Genomic DNA, 25,511 nt, shown 5'->3' with positions numbered 1-25,511 from the left:
TAGAAGGAAAATATGGGGCTTTTACAAGCTCATTCTTGAGCATCTTTCCTCTACATCCTCTTTTCCAAATTTAGTGTCATCATGATAAAGTTCATCTCCAGAAGTGTTTCAGCAGCTCATTCCATAGGTGAGGCTTCTGCCTTAAGCAAATATCGTGCCTGATAAGAAAACACCTGAAAACAATCCCAAATCATTCCTCATCAACTTTGTTTAAATTTCATTTCTAGATGTTGTACAAGCATTTGTTTGTCTAGGTAAACCATATAAATTACACCAGTAACTGGTAATGAAAATGATCTGCTCTTTATTTTTTTTTCTTTCTGTTTTCTAATCTCAGCTAACATTTCTAAAGGTTGTGCTGTTTACTACACATAAACACAGGCTGTAAGTTTGTATTAGTTACTTAAAAAACCTGAATGGTGTTTGATTATTGATGCATGCAACCTGTGAAATACAGGTTAGTTCTTAAACTCATTGTATCTCTGAGTCTGACTGATGACGTTCTCAGATTTTTATTCCCAGACAGTTTTCCTCTGGACAGTTACATCCTGTGTAGGTGGAAAAATTCCTTTGAAGTAGTCTGGGTGTCTTTAACAATCCTTTTGCAGATCAATCTTACTTAAAAATGGAGCTGGGTTACCTTCAGTGTCTTGATCACTGTAATAACTGAACAGAGGGAATTGTGTAGTCTTTCATTAGGCCACTCAAAATCAAACTTATTAAGGGATTTATTTGTACTTTGGTTAGAAAAACTATTTGAAAAATGTGTTCAGATTGAGTAATTTCTGTCTGTTGCTTGTAAGTGTTACATCCAGAATATTGCACTGAACGGATGTGACAGTTCCAAAAGATTGCGAAGCACAGCATTCAGGTTCTCTGAACACTTTGAATTCAGATCCATAAAGCATCATAACAGAGTCTTTAATCTCACTCTGTTTTTCCTGCAGGTTTGTGCTTGGTCAAACCTTGATGTGCCCAGAATGGGTTGGGTGGTGTGGGCCTTTATCAAGTTGCTGTATAAAATCCTTAAAATAAAGTCAAGGTCAGTCTACGGAGAAGTGGGGCAGAAACACAACAATTAAGGACACCATGTTTCAAGTGACATGTGAGCTCCATTGCTCCTCCAGAAATGTGAATATAAGTCCTCAACTGTGCTGTGGCAAATAGGGCCTTCAGACCCCAGTGACTCACCCTGATGTAAATACTGCCTTTTGTAGCATTTCCCAGGGCTTTTCTAGAAAGTTCCTTTTGGAAGACTTTGCCATCCATAACTCTCTGTGAGTTAATAGAATGCTCTGAGTTGCGCAGGCAAGTGTCTGAGATTTGCAGGGTGCTACAGCCATGGTGTGAGAACCATGGAGGGCAGCAGAGCTCGCTCCTGTATTCCTTCAAAATATAAATGAATTCACATTTCATAGTTTTAATTCCACAAGCCTCACTAATGGCTATACCCAGTGATTCCCTCATTTTCCAAAAATGTGCCCACACTGCCTCTTGAAGTGATTTGCACAATTCTGTCCCTCCACTGCTGACTTTGGCAGCCTGCTCTGTATTTCAACCACCAGTTGTGTACAACAACAGCCTGACCTGCTTTTAAGCTATAGCTTTCCCTAACCCTTGTGTATGACTCCCTCTTTTAGAGATAGTTTTTCTGCTTCTCTCCTGCACTCCATTCTCTCAGGCTCTTATCTAGATCCTTAAAATCTTCTTGCTAATCTCTCTTTCTCAGCTCCAACCCTGGCTCTGTTCCCTTCCCACTGTGACTCACTTTTCCCAAACCCCCTGACTCATGCTGCTTGCTCATTTATGCAACAGTTTAATCTCTGCAATTTGCTTCGTATCATTAGAAGCAGAACATAAAACCAGGAGATCCATTTCACTAGGGCTTTGGACTTTTAGAGAAAAAAATGCTATCCACATCCACCTTCATCTTATTTAGGCCACTTGAAGCTTTCCTCCTTCTTTCCAGCACATACCTGTATGTTGTGCTCAGAGTTGGAGAAATGTTTTCTTAACTAACTCAAGTGTGTCTTGCTCCTGTGACTGAAGTGTTCAGCTTCTTTGCTGCTCGCTAGCTCTCAAAATATTGCAATATGTTACAGCATCCTCTTGCTCTCTGTGTACATCTTCCTCTGTCCAAACAAAATGTTTTCAAGTTGCTTTTCTCTATCCTGGTCCAGAGCAATATTAATATTCCACGATATAAAAAAAGAAAGTTCTTAAAATATTTTATGGGATTGAAATTCTTATTTCTGTCCCCACTGAGGAGCATCAGTGGAGCAGCTCCTGAGTGGTTCATAGAAATCCAAATCCGTGATGGTCCCACCAATGTCATTGCTGCATTTGTCATGGATTGCAGTGAACCTGTTCTTAATTTGGTTTGAATGTAAACCATAAATATTTTACTTAATGGGTTTAAATTTTTTGAGTTCTCAGTGTGAGTGAGGCCAGAAAATGACTTGGTCTATTTTTCTAATGGATTCATCTGAAGAGCAAACATCAACTCCCACGTCAGCAATGGCACCAGACAGTCTGATATCAGACCCACAGTGATCTGCATGGGGCTGCAGCATCACTGACAATTTACTTAACCTCAGGGTTCTGTCAAAACTTTCCCTTTCTGCCCACTTCATTAACTTCTATTCTGTCTGTAAGATATTTTATACTGTCATCTTTCAGAAAGAACCACCTGAAGATAACATACTTGGAGAAATTAGACCTCTATAGTTCATCCATTAGTATGGGCTTATTTTATTTGACCAAATTAAGTATTCTGTCCCTTATTTATGTTTCTTATATTGTTCTTGCAACTGAAGACAGGCTCACTGCTATGTGGTTTCCTGGATCCTCCCTGATCCTTTCTTACACATAGGAACAACATTAGCAACATCCAAATTCCCTGGTTCCCTCCCCAGCCTTAGCAAGCTATCAACAATTTCTGTCAAAGGCTTTTCTATTTCCCTTGCTACTTCCTTCAACATTTGCGATGTTATTCATCTGGGCTGGATGCCCAGACAGCTTTTAACTCATTGGTGTTGGGAGGTTATGATTTGTGGTGGTGGAGCCCAGCATAAGATCTGTTACATAACATCAGGACAGGAGGCAGCAGGAGGTGAAATATCTTGAGAAATTTCCAGTTCCTGGAATGGCAAAACCTGCTAATGCAGAGACCTTCACTCCAAGTGTTGTCAGCGTCCAGTGGTGTCATGAGGGACACTCTCTAATTCTGCACAGCTCTGCAGCAGCCCAAAACCTCCCCCTTTTTTACTGGTTTTTCCCTTTTAAATTTTCCTTTGCCCTTTCATGTGAGGTATATTGGCCTGATTGCCCTGGTAACAGGTTTTCACAGTTGAGCGAAGGTAACCTGCACAAATACTTGTTTGCACAGGAAAAAGAGACGTGAGAGCCAAGACCTACATTTAAGCAAATAGGTGAGGTAGAATGTTTAAATTAATGAGGTTTTCCTGAAAAACTGCGCTCCGTTTGGTGTGCTGAAATGTTTCCCCTCTCCCGTTTGAGAGTGCAGCAAAGCAAGCTCCTTGTGGATTTATCTCTTCCTGCTCCTGGATGTCATGGCAAAGCACAAGAGAAGCAAAGCAAAGCACTGATGTGGTGAATGTGCAAAAAGAATTGAATGCACAACTCATTGTGTGATTTTTGTATTTGGACTGCAAATGTGTAAGCAACCTCTGTGGATTTGGGCAAGTTACTCAAGCACAGTGATTCCAGGAATAGGAAGGTACAGGAAAGCATCCTTCTATTAACAGACCAGAGTTAACAAGCTGTTGTAAGTAAAAAAGTGCCCTGCAATTTTCTGTCACAATTATCTATTGTCTCTGGTATGTCCAAAGCAAATTGACTTATCACCCAGAACAGCTCAATAAAGGAGTGAACCATGGCTTTCAGCACTAGAACATCTCCCACATGCTTGTGAGAGGCAGGCAGCTGAGAAGGGAGAAAAAAATGAATGAAGCTATGAACTGATGCATTTGAAAATGCTTTTCTTCCTTTCTCCTGCTCCTTCCCACTGTGTGAGATGCTCCTTCCCTCTCCAGCACACACCAAGCACTCTGGGAGGTGCATTGCACACGGGAAATGGCTCCTAATTCCAAGATCTTTTGGAATTAGATGGATACCTCATTATCCAACCACAGTCACAGCGAATTAAATAAATGTGACACATAAAACATTGGTAACACATTAAACTGATCACTGCAAGTGAGAGTGGTATGGCTGATATGGTATTAGTCTGAGGCCACAAGGCCACAAACTGCTCCCAGAAGAATTTCCTATCCAATGTTACTCCAATGTGTATTGTTAAAATAAGAACATGGACAATAATGTGTCCTTGTGTTTAAAGTTTCTCAAAAGGAAGAGCACTTTAATCCCCCATTAGAAGAACACATTGTTAACTATTAATCTTCCCACTCATATAAAAGAAAAGTATTCCATGCTTTTGATGGATCTAGATTCATTTAAAATTTGTATTATTGGCTTTATTTTTGCTGGAGCCATAAATGGAGTCATTACAGTCCACTAATTCAGAGCAATGTATCTGCAAGTCTCTGAGTGCTTCAAAATATGAGTTGTCATAATGGTGAGCTTTTTGATTTACATTTTGCAATAGCTTATTTTTACTTTCAGTAGAGTATTTCCTGCTGTTGCTTTCTTGTGATTTTATGCTAGAGGTCTAACAACTTGTGCTTTTTGGTTCATGCCTGCCCAAGTGGGGATCACCCACCCATGATGACCAATACACTTGGACTGTGCTCAAAAACAACAAGGGTGGATTAAACTATTCCATTATTGCAGATGAAAGAGTTCTCCCCGACATCTGGCATATCATCTTCAAAACTGATATGGAACATTTCCATAAATTCAGCTTAACATTGTTTTTGTGAGTGTTCCAAAGTATTTTTAACATGAAGAAATAGCATGCAAACTAATTTCCTATTTGAATGTAAATGTCTTGTTCTTATTTCTAATCCACACAGTTATTAAAAAAGTAAAAAATAAAAAAGGATGTTCACTTAACTAGAAACATACTGGTTTGTTTACTTAAGTTAATGGAAAAGCTAGTCAGTGTTTGATGTAAAGCTGCCCCCTTGCTTGAAAGAAAACCAAACAACTGCTTTTGAATTATGAACATCTCCTAATACTTTCCAGAATTATCTGAAGGATGTATTTTTTTCTTAATTACATACACTTGAAAGTTCCAAGTTCTCTCTTCATTTCCATTTTGTTTATTTCTCTCCTTGGAAACCTCGTAAGCATTTTCCTTTAGCTAGGCTTGACTGAACAAAATATCACTGCTACAACCTGTAATATTGGGGAAATCAAGGCCTGAAAGCTCATTGTGGTTTTTAATTAGGAAGTTGAAGCTCATTAAAGCTTTGCAAGCATTTTCACAGCACTTACACTGGATCCCTGGATCCCTGCAAAGGAAAATATAAATATCTACCCAAAAAGTGAGTTCAGGGCACACTTCAAAAATCAACGTTCATTCTGAGACAGCTCAGAAAACAGCTCCTGCAAAAAATGTTGCTTATCTTGTATGCTGGCATGTCTTCCACTGGTTTAGTCCCAGTCAGAAGTACAGGAACCTGATTTTGGGGCTTTTTTGGTAGTGGATGTGTCGCTGATCAGAGCAGCTCTGCTGACACAAGAAACAAGGGACCTTTAGAAGGAACTTCATATGTAGGACAAGTGACTTAGAATATTTGATACGAACCCAATTTTATCAATACCATCTCATTCCCCTTCAGCTTTTGCAGCCTGAATGAGCCTTTTTAGGAATTCCAGTTTCCAAGCTGAGAACATTTAAGTTCAAGCTGAGTTCAATAGCAACTCTCCAAAGGAGAGGGCTTATCTAAATGATGATATTGTTTTTAGCACTAATCATCCAATCTGTTGGCAGTACCAACATGCTGCAATCTCCACAGCTCCCCACGTAAATAAGCAGATTCCTGATGCTGTTCCAGCTTCAGAAATGCCTTTGAAGGTATGATTTAGTTCTGAATTTTTCCTATGTGGTTATGTGATACTTTTAGCATGTGGCTGGACGTACCCACAGATGCCTTGTTTTGAAGAAACGTATGTAAAATATATTTGAAGTGTTATTGGCAGGCACTGGGCTATGAAATAGAAATGGTTAAAAGAAATTCTCACTTTCACGCCTCCTACAACTTCTGAATGATGGAAGAATAAAAGCAAACTATGGAAATAGTACTGTAAAAAAGACACATCAGTTGATTTGGTCCAAAATATACTCTAGGGATGGGAGGGGACTGGAAGAGCTGGGATAGAAAAACACAATGTTCAGGTTGCACAGTTCAAGTGAAGTGAAAGGGTATACAGAAGTTAAGGTTTCTGTGGCAATATAAATTTGACTATGCCAAAAACAAGCAGTGTTAGACAGTTCTGATCTAACAAAACCATCAGGAACTGGATCTTATAAATTTTTGTTTGCCTGTTTTGCCCTAAGAATTCTTATTAACTGCCTCCTTCTTAGAACTTAAGTGGAAAATTTAATTTTCCATGTAATTCTTCACATGAAGAGGGCTTAAAATTGAGTTTGAAGTTCTAAAAATTCTTTGTTTGCAAGAGAATAGATACAAGAGGTGAACCCAGGCAGGATCAAACGTGAGGCAGAGGCACCAGGGGAAAAGAAATCAATCCTTTGAAGGTAAAATTAAAAAAAAAAAAAAAAAAGGAAAAAAAAAAAAAAGAAAAAGCAGTATGGATACTAATGAAGGAAGGAAAAGGAACACGGGAAAAGCAAGACAGGAGCCCAGGGGAGACTGTGGAAAAGGGGAGATGGATGAGAGTGGTAACTGAAATAAGCTGAGGGCGTGCAGTCCACTAAAGTTAGTAAGTTATAGCAGTGCTTGGGAAGTATTTGTTGTTCTTTCAAAAACCTGACAAAAATTCTGAAAACTGAAAATTATTATTATTTTTGGCCCCATTCTAAGATTTTTCTGGGGTTTAGCCACAATTTTTTTTTTTCCTGTGTTTGGGAACAAAAAAAAAAAAAAAGAAAAAAAAAGACACCGAAAAATACATTGTTCTTTCAATGAGTCAGGAATAAATAAAAACGAACATTCTAAAAACCAGAAGTTTCCTTGGGAAGACAGAACTATTTTTTCTTCCAAATTTCCTTTGCCTTAAAATTGGGATGTGCTCTGCTTTCAGGCTGAGGATCTGCCTTCCCAGCTGCCTTTGAGCAATCAAGTAGAAGTAGCAACTGGGACAGCTTTACTCCTTTCTTTTTTTTTTTTTTCCCTGGTGCTTGGCTGGGAAGTTGCATGGGTTTGCCTCAGAATAGATGCTGTGCTACCATAATCCTGGCACTTTTCACTGCAAATGAGATTTCAGCAGGGTTTCCTAAGTAAGTGGAGAACTCCTAAGCATTCTGAACATCCAGCTGCAGGGCTGGTGGGAGGGGGAAGTGCAGCAACCTGCTTTGTTTGCCTGAGCATGTGATTTTTTTCTTTTTCTTTTTCTTTTTTTTTTTAAATACCTTGTGATCTTCACAGACTCCTGGCAAAGCTTAAAAGGTTAGTTTGAGTAGGGAGTGGCTAGCATTTGTTTAGAAAATAAATAGCAAAAAGTAGGCCAAATACCAGTAAAGTCCCAGTTTTAAAATATTAAACTAACACACAACATTGCTGACCTGGAAAGATCACATGAAGTGGGAGAAAGGATGTATTTAGAGTGATTGCCAGGCAGGACGTGGGATCTCTCACTGACTTGGCAGTAGATACTTCAGCTCTATTTGCTGTTTCTAATGCTCCTTATTTGCTAAGTTCTTAAGTCTGACAAGATCCATGCTTTATTTGTCAGTATTTACATGGTATTAAGCAAGTGTGTAAATCTACTCAGAGGGTAACCAAGGCCTACCCCACCTGCTTTTTCTGCTTCATCTTTGGATACAGACAGGATGCTCAGAAACCTGGGAAAAGGGAGGCTTGGAGGGGATTTTCCTTTGGGGACTGCTATCAGATAACAAGGTTATTTGTGACAGGTTTAAACTTGCTAAATCTGGTGGAATAGATTCAGTGCTTCCAAATCTATCACCATGAAAGTAAGGAAAGAAAAAACTGCTGAAATGACAATAGAGCTGTTAGAATTCCTTCAGAAGCAGGAAGATTTAATGGAAATGTAAAGATGTCAGTATCCCTCTCTATGGCCTGACTTTAGGGCTCTTGGCAAGTGTGGAGGAGAAAACCCAACGCAGCAGATAAATAATTGCTGCCACATCATCCCAGCACATCATCATCACTGCTGGATGAGATGAAAGGTATTTACAAACCAGAGGCTGCCAGCAGAACACAGGCAGCCCCAGCTTGATCCAGCTCCAGCTGTAATCAATAGGAGCCTTCAGCAAACCAGAGCCTGAAGAACAAACTGAGTGCTTTTTGAAATGTCTTACACAGTGAGCTCTGTAAAGCAAAGCTGGAGCTCAGCAGGAATGGGGCATGGAGGGATGCAGTGCAGTTTTGCTACACATATTGTTTGGTGGGCTTCAAAATGATACTTTCCACTGACAACTGAAGCCCCATTTTTTGTTCTCCCCCTTAAGTCTCCCACTCTTCTCCTGTTTTTCTTTCCCTGTTCCTTTGGGTTCTGCCTTTCTAATTTTTCAAGGCAGAGGATGAGCCTTTGTTTGTGAAGAGCAAGGTGAGTTTATGGCACCCTATTCATTATATTTATGAATCATATCTAACTGAATTTTTCCCATAGCCCAAAGGTGGCTGATTGCCCAAAGGCACTGCTCCTAATGCCTGTGTTTTCTATTTATAAGGTGTATTTTAGTTTACATCAGAAGCTGAGGGAAAGACTTCTGCTTGATATCACTTCTGCCAAATGAAACCCACAGAGAAACCATGGCCAAAGGAATTCTGTACAAAAGTTGTCCGGGCTCTGTAATTTTGTTCACGTGGGTGCTTGGTAGTATACACCAGCTGCCAATAAAAACACTCTAAAATAGATACAGCACTGTGCAAGTCTTCAGATGATCTTAAAATGTACAGAACGCAGGTAAGGGAGCATGGAGGCTTTGTAAGGACACAGCCCGGTGAGAAAATCAGCTTTTGCAAGGTGGTCGTGAGAGGAAAAGCAGCTCCTCCAACAATCCCTGCTACTCCCTGTAAGTTGATAAAATTCCTGAAAGAGCACTTTAGAACCAAATTAAAGAAAATTGTTGCTTTTGAAGCCATTTGCAGTTGTGACCAAGTGTGGGTGCTCCCCAGAATGTGTTGCTCTGTGAGCAGCAGAGCCAAGGACAGGCCCCAAGGAGGGAACATTGGTCTGGGCCATTGCTTCACCTCAGGAGAGTCTTGGGTCACTGGCAGGGGTTGGAGAGCTCCAGCAGCACGGAGACCAGGACACAGGGAGAAGATCTGTGGGACAATCATAAGCAACTGATGCCTGTCCAAACCGAGCTTTTTGCCTCCGGAGAACGGCAGGAATAAAAGGAATTGGCTTTGCAGCTACCGGGGGGCAGGGAAGGAACAAGACAGATTCACTGGACACGTTTTTTAAATACTTTGTGGCTTGAGATGCTTCTCTTGCTTCTGGCCCCAGGAAGAAAGATGAGTGGGAAGCATTAGAACCATAGAATGGCTGGGTTTGGAAGGAGTCTTAAAACTCATCTAATTCCAACCCTGTGTCATGGGCAGGGACATCTTCCACTATCCCAGGTTGCTCCAAGCCCTGTCCAACCTGGCCTTGAACACTTCCAGGGATGGGGCAGCCACAACTTCTCTGGACTATCTGTGCCAGGGCCTCACACCCAAGATTTTTTTTCCTGATATCTGATGTAAACCTACTCTCTCAATGCAAAGAAATAAATTGCAAAAAGTCCCTCTCTATCTTTCTTGTAGCCATCCTTCCTAAAAAAGCACTGAGGACCTTTCTTGTCCTTTTTTTGTTTCCCCCCAAAGATTTTTTGCTTGGCTCTCTGTGTGTTCTGTTCCCCTCTTTAAAAGGCATGAGATCCCAAATCTTTATGCTCTTGCAAATGGAATGTATGAGCCAAGTGCCAGGGATGTCTGTCTGCATCCTGACACATCTGAGGGATGCCCAGGACATTGTCAGTACATTATTTGGCACTGCCTGGCTGGTTGGAGCTTTAAGCAGACAGCCATGAATGTGTGATTAAAATCCACTGCAGAGGTTAATGGCTGGGCAGGATCCACAGGAAAACATGAGGGCCTCAGATGCTGCTGAACATAGGCCAGTGGTGGTTGGTCAAAAGAAATTCTGCTCATAAATTCTTGCAGGATGGGAGAAGAGATTTCTCAATTTAGACTTTCATCAAAGCTATTGGAAAAAGCAGTCAATCACACTGAGGATTCTCAGAGATGCCTGCCTGCCTCAAATGCCTTCCAGATGGATTTAATTCCAGTGCACTGATTGTCCACTCAGCTTTGCAGTGGAGCAGGTAAGGGCAAGTCCATACCATCCTCATTGAGCTGCTGGATGGCAACAAAATTGACTGGTGGCTCTTTCCTCATGGAAGTGCTACCTTCCAGGAACTGATGAGGCAAGAGGTGAATTGGCAAAAGATGAATCTAAGTAGGGGAGGCTAATTATATCCAAGTAATTAATGCCAAGAGCTAAGAATAGAATGAAAAGGTGAAGGAAGGAGAGATGTACTTCAGTATTAGGAAGAGAGTCTATTTATAGTGGAGAAAGAATAAATATCTATGAGCACATTAATTTCTTACCTATAGGATAAAGGTAAATTTACCTATAGGATAAAGCTTAAAATTATAAAGTTGAAGTGTTTTAAAGTAATTAAAAATAATTTACTATTGCTATTATTTATGCAATTATAGTTGTTAACTGGAATAACCCAAACCATTGTGTGCAACATTAAGCCTTCTCCCAGGCTAATCAATCTCAAATTCCTTGTGTAAGTTTGGGAGGTCCAGCCTGGATTTCTCTCTGCTCTTTGGTTTCAGAAGCTCTGGCTGTGGAGGAGGATTCCCTTGTTGTGCTGCTCCAAACTCTGAACCAAAACTCAGGATGATGTTCAAGCAGCAAACAGAGAGGACAGAGGGGGGGGCATTTCAGAGGACAGCAAGAATCAGGTAATGAAAGTTGTGGGTTGTAAAGATTTTTTTTTTTTTTAACAGCTTTTTCAAGGTACAAGGTTTCCAGACAGGGACTACTGAAGAGGAGGAGAAGTTTTTTAGCAGACTGAAAACATGTGGGCTTCAGTAGCTTGAAGACTTTCATAGATAGCATTTAACCAACTGCCCTGATTTAGAGGCTGGGTTTCATTAATCAGATGCTACCAATAAATATGCAAAACACCAGTGGAAGACTAATGACAAGATTGGTTTCTAGCAGTTAATTGAACATCCTCTGTAGTGAGATCTGTATCTAAATTTATTTAGGATCTCACAGACTGTTAGTTTGCTTTGGAGATTTCATGGACAGGCAAAAAAATCAGCATGAAAGAAAAAATGTCTCAGCTAATAACCACAGGGTCTTCTAAAGAGATTTCAGAGGTTCAAAAACACCTCTGACAAATGAAATCCAAGTCATGAAGGTTCTTGTACCCTGTTATTTTCTTGACTAGGAAGTGTTCAGTGTGTTTTAGGATCAAGTCCGAACAATTTTTAAGGAGTTAGGCCTTGTTTTCAATGAAAGGAAAATAAAAAGGAAGCAAAGTATAATAGATAAGTAAGGCTAAATACATATTAAAACCAAAAATCTTTTCAAATCAAAGAACAATGACCTCTTATCTAGAGAAGGTTCAGCAAACGGGTTAATTCTTCATATCGCCTTTAAACTCTTGGGCTTGATTTATTATTCCTCTTATTTGTGCAGGAATTTTTAGGCTTCACACTTTATACATGTACATGTACTTGCCCAAAATGTCCAGTGGTGGAGAGCAAGGCCCCTTGAGCCAGAAAAGCAATCTGAGAGGTTCCTGGAATGATCTCTGTGGATGCAATTATGTATCATTCTGTCCCAAACCAGCCCCTGCATCCATCTGCTCCTCAGAAGGGACAAAAGTGATCTGGTTTGTAGATTGTCAACAAGTTGGAAATTCAACTTCCAGAAGGGATAAGATTTTACAGGGAAGATACTGAGGAACTTGTTCTTGTAACCAAGCCAGGCCTCATTTCATAGAGAAGTGGCACAACGTATTTAGTGAGTAGAAGTGACAACATGGCCTCGTCTGGCACTGCAAATTCACAGTCCTGTTTGGAGTCACCATAAATCATCAACTGTATAGTATTTGGTTTCCTAAAGGAGCAGCTTTATTTCATTAACATTTTGAAAGTGACGTTGCTAATTGTACCATAATTTATCCAGGACCACAGTGTGAACTGCTGTTTTCAGTCAGGTTTTGGGCCTTGTTGCCAAGAGTAATAAAGAAAAGAGGAGGGGAGAGTAAGGAATTAAAGAGAAACAAGAATTGAAGGGTATCTAAAAGGGGCAGCATTGGTAGATGTGAGACAAGCTGGGATATTCAGCAGAGGGATTTGAAAACTGTCCCAGCAATGGAACTGCAAGCTGAGTAAACAGCCAATTCCTCCAGATCAAGGCTACTCCCTCCGGTACTCTCAAGCATTTCCTACCCACCCATGAGTAGGATCAGCGTGTGCCTGGTATTGCAGGCTTGCTCTGGCAAGTTTTTTAGTGAGGGGTTTTAAAATAAAAGTTCCTAGCAACAACCTGATTGATGCCAGCAGTGAGCAGTTGTGAAAACTGAGGCATGTGCAAAGGTGTCAGGGAAAATACTGAGATCTAAACGTGTGCTTTAAATGCTGGAATGTAACTGAAGGTGTCTTAATATGACATTTCAAAGTACAAACAGTGGTTTTATTTATTGAAATCAGTCTTGATATTCTCTCAGTACTTTGAGAAGCTTGGTGGGCACTAGCTATGAAAATATCTGCAGTTATTCAGAGTTCAAGTAAGCACAGTCATGGATCAGTGAAACTTCCCTTATTTCCTTGTTTGTGGATACACATTGATATTATTTTTTTTTTTAACTGGAAATTAAAAAGCTGCAGAGATTCACTTGTAGTGGGAGTTGGGTCATGGGAGGCTGGGAATGATATTCAGCCAGTCTGCTCCTGAGGAAAATGTTTTCATTCAAACCTAGGGCTGCCCAGAATTGTTACCTCTGCTAATGGAGAACAGTTTTTCATGTACACATTTGTAAGAAAAAAACCCTGTTCTTCCCCCAAGTTTGCATTTTTAGCACATCTCTTTTGTGTGTGTCAATCCAGGGTGAATTGTAAGGAGGGAGTCTAGGTATAGGGAAAACTTTTTTCACCATTAGGGCAGTCAAGGTGTGCAACAAGGTGCCCAGAAAAATTATGTGCTCTACTTCCATGGGGTTTTTCAAGCCCTGACTGGATAAATCTCCCAGGCTTGATCTCAGAGCAGAGCAGGATGTCAGGCTGGAGACCTTCCAAGGCTCCTTCTCACCTGAATTGGGCTGCTGTAAACATACTCTAAGCTATTAACCAGAATGGAGAACTTGACTACCTTTCTTTCTTCTGACTTTTTATAGTGTTCTTCAGGCAGGAATTGAGTGCAGTGAGGTTTCTGATTAAATCATGTGGAGACTGTCACACAACTTCCTTTTTTTAATGCAACCTAAGTAAGTAAGTTCAAACCAAGTAAGTTCAGCCCAGCTGTGAATTAAGAGAAGAACTGTAAGGAAACCAGTTGGTCACCACTGTGCTAAACTGTGAAATTAGTGCTAAGAATAGTTAACAATGGGACATAAGCATTTCATTTTTCAAATTAAGGACAAATGATAGGAATGGAAAAACCTGCATATTATCATTCCAGTTTTTAAGGGCTGTTGTCTGTGCAGCCCATCCCAAGTGCATCCCAATGGGACAGTAATGCTGTCTTGAAGCTGGCTTTGTGTGACAAAGGCAGTTCTGGAACTCTGGGCTGTACAGCCGAGTGTGTGATGGTGCGTTCTGCCGGGATGGGCTCCATCCAGGCACATCCCACGGCTGTCCCGCTCGGAATGTTACAGCCAGATGAAAAACCCCTTTTTGGTTCCTGCTGCCTTTTTGCTGTTTTTCCTGTTCTTACACACTTGCGGTTTTTCTTGCTGGCTGAACCCCCCAATGGCCATTGAGTATGTGAAAATCCCAACCAGTCCCTTTGGTGTCTTTAAGACTTTGCTTCCAGGTTCCTGCTCGGGGCTGTAGTAGGAGTGGGACCCCACCCTGAGGACCAGGCTGTGCAGTGGCTCTTCAGCCCCTGCTTGGTCATACATGAGGCATGTGAATGGAGCCCCCAGGGCTCCCTCAGCCTCCACCAGCCAGAATGTGTTGAGGCCACTTTTTGGCTGGCTTGGACATGACAGATACTAAAACAAAGAATCAAATGCAAGGAATGATATAAGCTGCTCCTGCTGCTGCTTTTGTCCCAAAGGCACCACTGAACACAGCAACTGTGGGGCATGATGTGCTAGTTAAGTCACACATCACAGAATATTCTGAGTTGAAAGGGGTCATCAAGTCCAACCCTTAAGGTAGGGAAGTGCATGCACCATGAGGCTGTTTTTAGTGAAGGACAGTTCCTTCTCCATGTACATGTTGTTCAGGAGAATGGGACCTTGGAGGGCCCCTGGAAGCTGTGTCAGTACTCAGTGTCACTGAATTTCAGTATTGCTTGCTCTGCCCCACAATAACAAACCCTGATTCCTACGATGACAATGTTCTGATATCAATACCTGATTCCTTTTTGATACAGAAATTGCATTTGACAGATAACAATCAGATTATTTACACACCACTTTGTCAGAATTACAGAAACTTTCATCTGAATTTCCTAATGCTCTTAATTTAAAAAGAAAAACCTACCTTAGTCTGTGCTTTCCCAAAAAAGGCTCAACCTTCTGCAGTCTGTAGGGCCAGGAGTGGTTCCATTATGGAACTGAACATCTGATGTCCACCAGACTGATTAGCCAGAGCTTTGGGGAATTGGCTTTGTGTTCAACCCACAGATAACAGCCACCAAATCCAGAAAGATGGAAAACATACCGACTCTGCTGTCTCAAACTGGGCACTGGGAGATACCTCAGAAAAGTACTGATATCAACAATCTGCTCTTCAACAATCAGCCTCATGCTGACATTTTTTAAGAATTGAGGATTGCCCTAAGCATAAATTAGGTTTGTTAACCTTTTCAAAAGCTGCTGCTTTTTAACTTCTGCTCTTGCTGTATAAAATGTCCAGACCTTTGTTTGATCAAAATTGTTGGCCTCACTCCTATCCCAATGCAGAGATTTTGGGAAGCATTTCCTTTGGGGGGCTTCTCCAACCATGCCACCTTCCAGCATCACAAATACTCAAACAGTGAATTTCAAAGTGGGAAAAAGCAGCTACAAACCTGCCTTGATTATTTCTGTATGGTTTTGCTATGCTTTGATCTACTGTTAGAACCTCTCTTCATCCCCTAGCTGCTGCTTTCTCCTGCTGCTCCTGTTTTTCAGTATCCCCCTGTCCCAGGCTCTGCTCCTGGGCTGTTTGAGAGGGAAGGAAACCAAGCAAGTGAACTATTCCTGCATCCCAAACAGCCCCTGCATGGCTTTGGAGCTGGGGAATCCCCCAGGAAGCTTTTAGGAGGGTGGAGAAAGCAGAGACAAGATCAAGACCAGCGCGCTAAAGCTGTGCTCAGGGGAAGAGCTTAGGGTGTTTGAGGATGTTGCTGGGTGGATCTCCTTGGCTGGCTTTGGGGTTTGGCTCCATTACATGGCTGTGCTTTCAATTTATTTCAAAGGTGCCTGGAGCCTTATAAATCTGCATACATAGTAAGAAAGAGATTCTCCTCACAGTGGATACTGAACTCTGAGTGTAACCAGAATGGAGAGAATGTTTTGATTTAAATACATAATGAAGCAATATTTTCATAAAAATATCTTGTCTAGAAATGGGGAATTTTCTTTTTTATAGGCATAGAGAGCCACAGTTTCTAACAGAGGAATACTTTGTCTTGGAATACATACCAAAAAGTTTCCCCTTCCCCAAAATCATCCTTTTTCACATGCTGATTAATAGATTAAAATCTATGAATATGGTTTCTGGATTGTTTAAATAATGGTCAGTGTTTGCAATGGGGAAAATGGGTGGGTGTTTTTCCTTCACCCAAATTTTCCTGCACCCAACTTTTCCTGCACAAATGCTCTCAGGAGTGTGGTTCTAACTCTCTTCCACCTCAGGTTAATTCAAGCTGGAAAGTTCTGCTGCTCCTGCAAACACCAGAAACCCAAGAGGTGCTCAGTGGTGATAAGTATATCATTTTTCTCTGCTTGTACAGTGCCTTCTGCTCCAGGGAAAATGTGCTGGAAATCTCAGCAATATCTTTGGGTATTGCAACCATTCCCATATTATTTTCTACTCCAGTAACACATAAGGAGAGACTGGGAAAGGAAATCTGTCTTGATGCTTCAAGTTAAGCCAGATAAGACTGAAGAAGGTCTGGATGCAGAGTACATACAGGCAGGATGACGTCAGAGAAGAACACGTGTTTTCTTTCCCCTTGGGAAATTGAATGACTTTTGGATTCTGCACTCTTTCCTGATTTAGTCTCCCAACAGCTTCTGGGAGGAGTGAAGTCAGGTGTCATCCACAGCCCACAGGGGCAGAGCAGGGGTTGCTCCAAAGCCCTGCTTATTTCTGATGTGATTCTGTGCTCACTGCCCTCTGAAATATTCCTATAGTCCTGCTTTTAACTCACCCCAGGCGTGACACGCAAGTCCTTCTTTTATCCAGTCCTTGTTTTATCATCTCCAAGTTCTGTGGAGAACTGGCTCCTGATAAGAAAGTCCCTTGAAAGCAAATTAATTTATGAAGAAAGTGGTTTAAAAACTACAAGCAAGTATTTGTTGCTTCTGAAAGTGTATTTAATTCTACCTATTTTGAATCCCAGACACTTAAAATTCTCCCCAGAGTAAGTTTAGACAGGAGAGAGATTGTTTCTCCTGGTTTTTATTTTTATAAGATAGGTCATGTCAGCTAAAATCACACTTAAATTTCTGCTCACTTTGCCATGTTTAATTCCTTTTCTCTGAGTAAGTTGATTATTAAATGTTACCTTGTAGGCAACCTCTTTAAAACCAGAACGCAGAACATTGTTACCTGTCAAAAGTCCTTGTATTTCCAATTCTAAGTACTTTGGACAACAGTAGGCTGTTACAGTATTGATAAGGATTTCTTTCTAAATTTATAAAGCTACAAGATATTCAGGAATCGATTGTCCAAATTACTGCTTTTCTGGAATTATGGGGGTTTATATCCCACAAGATGCCTATATTTTTTTTCCCTCCTTGAATTTCTTTAACTCTGGTGAATTTTAATTGAAATTGAAACCCAAACTTAACTCTTGATATAAGGCCCAGTTTTGCACAGCAATCTGCTGGGTCAGAGTTAATCTGCCTGGTCAGAGTTTGTCTCTGGTTTCCATCTGAGAGTGGGATTGGTTTGATTGCACATGTTCTGCCCAGTTACCTGTTCACAGGATCCCACCCATGCAGGCAGATGCACATAAAAACCCTGGAATGAGCTCTGCTTGTCCTCAGGAATCTCTATGGAACATTTGTTCAGGCACAGGCTGAACATGCTCAAGTGCAGGGTCAGATTTGCTTAAATCATCTCACACTGGGTCATGCACCAGACCAGGAGTTTCCTTCAGGTTAAATTCAGCTTGTAAAGAAAGGCTCAGCAATATCTTCTCAGAGCTGATCAAAACAGGCTTAATTAATTAATGTCCACTCAAAGGCATGAATTTTTTTAAATCAGGAATTAATAAAGCCAGATTGAGAGTTTTCCAAAGTAAACATCTGTTCCCAGGAGACAGACCTTCACACACTGAATCCTTTGTCATTCCATTGAAGAATTTTCCTTTAGTGTTATTTATTTAAGCCATTCAGTAAGAGCAACAGACAAGGGGCTACTGAATATCTAATTTTAAAAATGCTTAATTAAGACCTTGGGATATATTTTGCCAGAAAAGGTCTAATTCATTTCTGAGCCTTAAGAACTTTTTCTTAGCACTGTAGCTTATAAATGTGTGTGTAACAAATGTTCTTAGTCACTTTTTTCAGCTTTGATCATATAATTATACCTAACAAAAATTAGACATTTCTCTACTCTGCTTACAACAGGACCAACCTTTAACATGATTTCAGATTAACAAATGAGACACAAATGGGAATAAACATTAAAGGCATTTTATAATAACTACATGTGTGCTAAAATAGTACGGAGCTCTGTAATTTGCAAGTCCCTCTTGTATTTTTAGTAAAGTTAAAAGGTAGATGAAAGAAAGTACACACAGCATTCCTGTGTATTTAGCATAGGTTTTTTTTTCAGGTTACATTTTGCTGTCTATTGAATTGTGGCAAACAACCTTCTCTCCAAAACTGTTGCTATCTGGCTTCTATGAAAACAAAATTTAGCAAATTAAAGATGAAACATTTCTTTGTGAAATTTCGTACTTTTTACTCATGAGCTTTATATGTCTGATTACCTATTCCATTGTCAGAGCAGAAAGAACAGAGATCTTACAAGCCCAGTTCAGATCTTCCAGCCTTGTGGATAGAAGCATCTAAACACTTTGACAGGTATGTGGCAAAATTCCATTTGACAAGAACCCTTCAGCCCAAAGGAGGCTTAAATTTCATGTGACTTATTCTAGACCATGCATAAATGATGATAGCCCAGAAAAAGTAGCTCAAAAAGCATCACAGAGGGGAAGAAAAGAATAAATAATCTTTAAGTATAATGAAAGGAGGTGGTCAAGCTCAGCTTACATTAATCCCAGTTAACACAGACACAGCACAAAGGAGTTTCCATGACAAAGTGCTGCACAAGAGGAGTTGGCTACACCACAAAAAATGTGGACTGTTTAAGATGCAACCTGGTAGGTGAACTCAAAAATTACACTCTCCTTGCGGTTTCTACCAGACCAAAAATGTATCGCTAGAAGGGAGTCCTGTAACACTCCCACTGTTTTTGACAGTAGGAAAATGGCAAACCAGCAGGCCTAACCACCACTCTGAATGAATTCCTGCAGTGCTGGAGACTGGTGTGCTTGGCTGTAGGGCAGCAGATGGGATTCCCTAGCAAAGGACAGGGAGAGCCACACAGGCATCCCTGGGTGGTGCAGGGAGGAATCAAACAGGCCTCTGCTGCCTTTGCAGGAAGCTTTGTTCTTCCTGTAGGGCTGTTTTGGCACACACAGCAGCTATCATCTTCCCTGGCCAGCAAGGGAAGGGAGATATCACTTGGAAAGAGAATAAAATGAGGAAAATAAGTTTCAAATTTCAGCTCTTGAACTAATTTTCCAGCTTCCTAAATTTGTGTCCCATCACTGGAGATGCTCAAGAAAGATCCTGGACCTTTGAAAAATGTGTCTACAATGCTGAGATCCTTCAGAAACATTCTAGCAAATATGACTCAGTAACCCAGACTACAAGAGTGAAAATAAAACACAGGTAAGAGCACTTCCTTTATACGTTAATTAGTCGAAAGTAGGAATCAGGTTTGAAAATGGAGGAAAAAAGTGGTGGTTGAAAGAAAATCATCTTGAGCAAAAAACTGGGGAGAGGAGGAGCACAGAGTGTTTCTCAGGAGGCTGAAGAGTGACAGTGCAGGAGACTGGGAGGAAACAACTGCTCAGAGCAAGCGCAATGAGAACATCCCGGTGGCAATACTGTCACTATAAAATTATTTCAGAAAGGTGCTAAAAGCAGCTGCCAGGGTGCCTTGGCACTGGTGGGGGAAGTGACTGTATCACTGTGATGCTATGGAATATATTCCTTTGAGAGCAGGTTTTGGCACAGGGAACACAGCCAGTGCTGCCCCAAGTCCTGTTTCGTGCTCTCTGATGCTGCTGAGTGCAGCAGGTGACAGCCCTCACTTCTGGTGTGGTTTTCCTGACTTGTAGGATGCACAGATCTGAGTGTCTGCAACAGGTACAGGGAATTCCTCGAAGAGAGAAATAAGTGCTCTGAACTGTTTAATGGGGTGCCAAGTACTCTGGGATGCCAAGCCAGGATCAGGCATGAGCACATTCTTCCCCTTTGCTATCTGGTTGCATTGTGAAAAAGACCTTTTTTCCTGATTGCATTGTGAAAAAGACCTCCGGCTTAGAGAGAGGAATTCTGAAGGAGGACAGATGGCTGGAGTTTGGACTTTCTTCAGGCCATGTGCCTTCTGCATCCATTTGCTGTGTTTTGTCTGTCAAAACATGAGCCTCCTCTGAACTACTAAGGCAACAGGCTTTAAAATCAACAAATGCAGCCCACAAGGATGACAGCCGAGGTGACTACTGTGTGATCCCATTCTTCTGCTGCAAGAGGCCATGAGAACTGCTAATGAGTTTACTTAAACTTGAAGTCCAATGCTTGCCTGCATAATCCCAATTCAGGAAGCTAAGGTAAATACAGCTCGGGGAAGCTTGCTTGCCTCTAGCACACTTAGCAGGATGAGCAAATGGGAGGAATCTGTAGCAGCAACGCACTGAGCGTATTCCTGCAGGGGTCAGGATGATGGGAAAGTAGTAACTAACTCAGGAAAGGAAAGCAGCTGCTAGTATTTATGCTTGTGATGGATGTTCACAGTAAAATGGTCAGACAGAATAGAGAATATCTCTCCAAGGTCTTGACTTGACACCCACAGCTGTGCAAATAGCACAGATGGGAAGATGATTCAGAGTGGCCTGATTTCAAAAATGCCCAAAACCAGGCCTTCAAAACAAGATGGGTTTTGTGAACGCCCTCTGGACCCTCAGGGCTACTAAAGAGATGCTGCTTTGCAGCAGAATGCAGCAGTTTCACAGATTAACAGCTTGAACAGTTGGTTTGGGATGGGCTGATGAAAGATGATCTCTGCATGATGTATCCAAATGTACAACGAATTAATTGGAAGCCATGAACAAAGAGCTGTGAAAGTGTCAGCTTCTGTCCTTCTGTGGATCCTCTTAGACCTGCAGAATTCCTATGGCTTGTCCCAGTAATGAGTATTGAAGTGGCACATGTAACCAGGTCAGTCTCTTAGAGTGGCTACAGCTGGCAGCAAGTGTTCCCCACTCACTGGAGTGCTGCACAAACACATGGCCTGAGGGAGCACTTGGATCTACTGCCATCTTAAACCACCTAACCAGGCCTTTGTTTTCCTGCCATAGGCTCTATCTTCACCCTATCCTCAAACTCAACAGGCCTAGTGGTGTTCACAGAATCATAAAATAGTTTGGGTTGGAAGGGGACATTGAGGATCATCTTGTACCACCCCTGCCATGATCAGGGACACTTTCCACTATCCTAGGTTGCTCCAAGCCCCATCCAACCTGGCCCTGGACACTTTCAGGGATGGGGCAGCCACAAGTAGCCCTGAAGCATTTTTAAAAGTACTCCTTTACCTACAAGAAGGGGGAAAACTTGGGATAGTACAATATTTTACAAAAAGCTCTCAAAAACATTTCCATGGCTAAGGAATATCTATAGCTGTATTACAGGCTGTGTCTGTATTAGAAAATGGGTTGAGCCCATAGGAGCAGATCCCAGCTTCGTGCAGAGGTTCCAAAATCCCAGTCCATGCACTTCTGAGGCTCCCTGGAGTCTGGCCCTGAAGGCTGAGTGCTCATTAGTGGTGGTGGCACATTAGTGGCACCCGTGGGGTGCATTTCACGTTGAGTTTCATTCAGCTGGGCTGGATGTGGCTGCACATTCCAGGAGCTCTCAGAGAGGGGAATCAAAGTGCAATGAGTGGAGCTCATTAGGAGCTGCAGTGCCCCAGCCAAAATGCCAGGAAGGAGCCTCCTGCCACAGCACAGCCAGGCTCTGCCAAGGGCAGCCAAGTGCACCCGCACTCACACACCTTTTATGTCTTTTATATGCCAGCTGCACATCCCTGACATATGTAAATACATATAATATAAAGTGATTTTTCTATGGAAAACATCATGAACTGCTCCCCCTTGTCCCTCCCTCCCTCCTTAACAGGACAACAACAAAAAGGATTCTACAGATGCAAAATTTAGCCTTATTTGACTTATTCACAATTAACTTCTTGAGTCAAAAGCATAGCTTGAGTATGATAAGTTACTTTGAAAAGTACTAAAAACCAAAACAAAACAAAAAACTTAACCTCTACCAGTGTAAGGATACCTAAAGTGATTTTGAAGGGGGAAAAATAACCACAGCACAGAAAACAAATTCATTTTTTCCTCCTTCCACAGAGGAGGAAAAAAGCAACCAATGTCCATCAAGTCAGGACAGAACTCTGGAAAAATGTCTTTCTCCCACAGAAGCAAGCACCAATCTCTTGTATTGCAATCTGTCTGCCTCCTGTACTTGACACTGCAGCAGCACAAAGGGTTACAAACAGGCTGGAGAAATATCAAAAGCTAATCTAGCTGAGGAGCAAAAATGTTTGCTTACTTTATTGCTTGTATTGCCAACATTATAGGAATTAAGGAAAATAAGTTCTTTTCCCTTCTCAAGTTTACAGTTTATTTGGTACCTTTTTGGTCCCTTTTTTCATTCAAGTGTCATTAACATTATAGGAGAAGCCAGTACTTTCTTGCAGACTAGGTTTGACAAAATTGAATTAATTGGGCGATTTTCTTTTGAATTCAACAGGAGCAGACTCAAATCACAGAGAGCCTAACAACAAAGTAAAATAAAACTCAGTCCTGTATGCTGGCACAGAGTGCAGCTATTCATGGTTCTTATCAGGGAAAAAATGTCTGGTAACCTGAGATAACTCAGTAATTTGTTTAAAATTATTTCTTACTCTGTTTTTTGCTCTTCCCCATTACAGTGATACCCTCACAGGGACAGGACTGAACATCCAAGTGGCTTCCTGAAAGTGTGACCAGGTGTCACATATGGGAATCTCCCTTAGGGACCAAATTTAGGAGTGACAGTGAAGTGGGAACTGATTTGGATGGAGGGGATTAGATAAGTTCATAAACTCAGAATTTAAAGTACAGTTCAAGTGTTTATGTTGAAGCACAACTCTTTCCACATAAGAGATCTTCCTCCAGAATAACCTCTCTCATTCTTGCTTCAGTTTGGGGTTCCTGGCATCACTGCTCAAAAAGAGTGTCTTAAGAATGTCCCAGGAAATGTTTGCTACATCCACTTCTAACATCAACGTGGTCACACTAGAACATGTTTCTGCTCACTAGTAATTATAAGAACGTGTGTCAGCACATCACTGGAGTGAAGTCCATCAGGACCAGTGTCATTTATGGGCATTTATTCCAAGCACAGGAACCACAGGAGTGTGTTTGGCCTGTCATTCCCACACTGTTCCATGCTTAAAAAGGGAGTGGACATTTGTGTTAAAACAGAAGGCCCCTCACACTACAGCATGATGTCAGTAATTCAGCTCCTTGGAGCATGTTATTGTTTGAAACAGAGGTCTCCACACTTTCACATTGGTTATAAAATACTTAGTGCTGCTGGACTGGAAGGAAAATGTCATACATCTGCAAACAATTAGAAGGAGCTGGACTTCATATTTGATTTACTAAACAATAAAACAAGCTTAAGTGTGACTATATCTGTAAGTTACACTCCCTAGGAGCCTCGAGCAGTTATCATAGCAAAGTCTTTTATCCATAATTAAATAAATCCGCAGCGGGACCATTGCTGATCAAGATTATCTTTTATAAGATATTTTCAGCAGTGAAAAGCATGAAGATCATGAAACTGGATGCATGCTTTAAGTGCTCCAAAACTCTTTTATCCTTCATTTCAAGCACACTGTCCACTACCCTTTGTCCAGCTGGAATGCATTCAATACAATACATTTCAGCCTTTAAACACTAATATTTTCATGCTTTCTGCATTTAGATTGAAATGTTGGCATGAGGAAATTAGTAGCTTCATGCAGTCAAGCCCAAGATTTCACCATAGCTTGTGTGCCTGTTGGTTAAAACTTCTGGTACTGTAACAATACTTAGATGTTGTTATAAATTAAGCAAAGATTTGGGAATTGAATAGAAATACTTAGTTGCAAGTTCCAGGAAGCCAGAGCATGGAGTAACATAATAGTAATCTATCACCACCAATTTCTCCTCAAGAAAACAGAAACCTTAACCAGTTGTCAGTCTCTCAGTTCAACCTAACCCTCAACCTTTGTTTGGAGCACAAACTATGGGTACTAAATGCTGTCAAACTGCCCTACTGTATCCCACATGTACACACCTAAAGCCAGTATAGCAAAAGGGATAGTCATATTTTGAAATTTTCTAGCATGACTTGCATTTTTTATCAAATAAAAATGTTATGTGCTGAAGTTGGAACAGTTTATTACAGTTCACCAGTGAAGAGTATTGCCAGCAGCATCACCTGAAGGAGGGAGTACCGGGCCAAACCCAGCAGTTCTGCTCCTGGTTTTGCTGCTGCTTTGCCAAGTTAAACTAAGGAAAAAGCCAATTTTCCATCTAAGGAAAATTTTGATTTTCCCTTGATGATCTCCAGTGAACGCCCAGGGTTAAGGAGATCTGACCTCCTGTGGTAGGTTCTGTACTTGACATTCTTGAATCAGAGTGACAGAAATGTTGGACATGAGCAGATAAGCCAGAAATGCAACTCTGAGGCTTTGCCTACAAAAATAACTCCTCCAGCCTCCATGATGATTACTGTGGTCCAGAATGACAGGGAATTTACTTACTAGTGATAAATAATGTCTTGTGTACATGAATACCAGGGAGAAGGAAACTACCACTGTGTATTACAGCCTGCCCTGATTACAGTCCCTAAAGTACTATTTTATGTGATTATACTGCTGCAGGCCACAAAGTGGAAAAGATGAACCATGGGGTCAAGTTTTGCCCTCTCTTTGCACGGGTGTCCCTCCAATGTGTTTGAAAAGTAAGTTTGTGAGCAAGGGGTAGACTATATTTCTATGAAAGAAAACAAAACAATGGCCGAAACATTTGTTACTTCAGCAAGTAGAAGAGTAAACTGTTTATATAAAATAATAAATGAAACAGTCTTAGTTTACAGAAGTGCTTGTGAGGCTGGTTCCTGAATGCATACAATTAACATTGCTAATGCCCTGAGAATTTTTGGCACTGTGTGTGGTGTATGTACACTCAGATGAAAGCTCTTCATTGCCATAGTTTCAAAGAGTAGCCAGGCTAGGACTGTAAGTAAACTGGCAGAGTCTGCCTAGGGCTACTTCCACAGAGATCAGAAGAGCACAGGCTGTTCAGAAGTTGGGTTCCTACTGCTGGAGGAATATTCCTTATCCACAATAAAAATATAGGACCGTTCTGCACTGCAGCTTGCCCTAAGCAAAACTTCATCCTGTGGTTATTTTTCGTTCATTCAGCATTCACTTACTGAAAAATACAGAGTTCTGCAAACCTTTCCAAATTGCTTATTCCTTGCTGTATTGTCCACTCTTTTCAGAGCACTTTCTTTGCTAGGCATACTTAATACAACACCAAATGTTTCACTAGAGTAATTTTAAGACTTTTTTTAGGAGCTGCAGACA

At 41.1% G+C, this 25,511-nt stretch overlaps 1 protein-coding gene across 2 annotated transcripts in view; it reads right to left on the bottom strand.

The window, feature by feature from the left end:
• EFEMP1 (EGF containing fibulin extracellular matrix protein 1) overlaps positions 1–25,511 on the bottom strand; it is a 45,716-nt gene that overhangs the window by 15,668 nt on the left and 4,537 nt on the right. The gene's annotated exons all lie outside the window — the stretch shown is intronic.

Source organism: Vidua macroura, chromosome 3 (genome assembly GCF_024509145.1).
Source record: "Vidua macroura isolate BioBank_ID:100142 chromosome 3, ASM2450914v1, whole genome shotgun sequence".
Taxonomy (NCBI): domain Eukaryota; kingdom Metazoa; phylum Chordata; class Aves; order Passeriformes; family Viduidae; genus Vidua; species Vidua macroura.
This window is presented reverse-complemented; position numbering and strand designations above follow the sequence as displayed.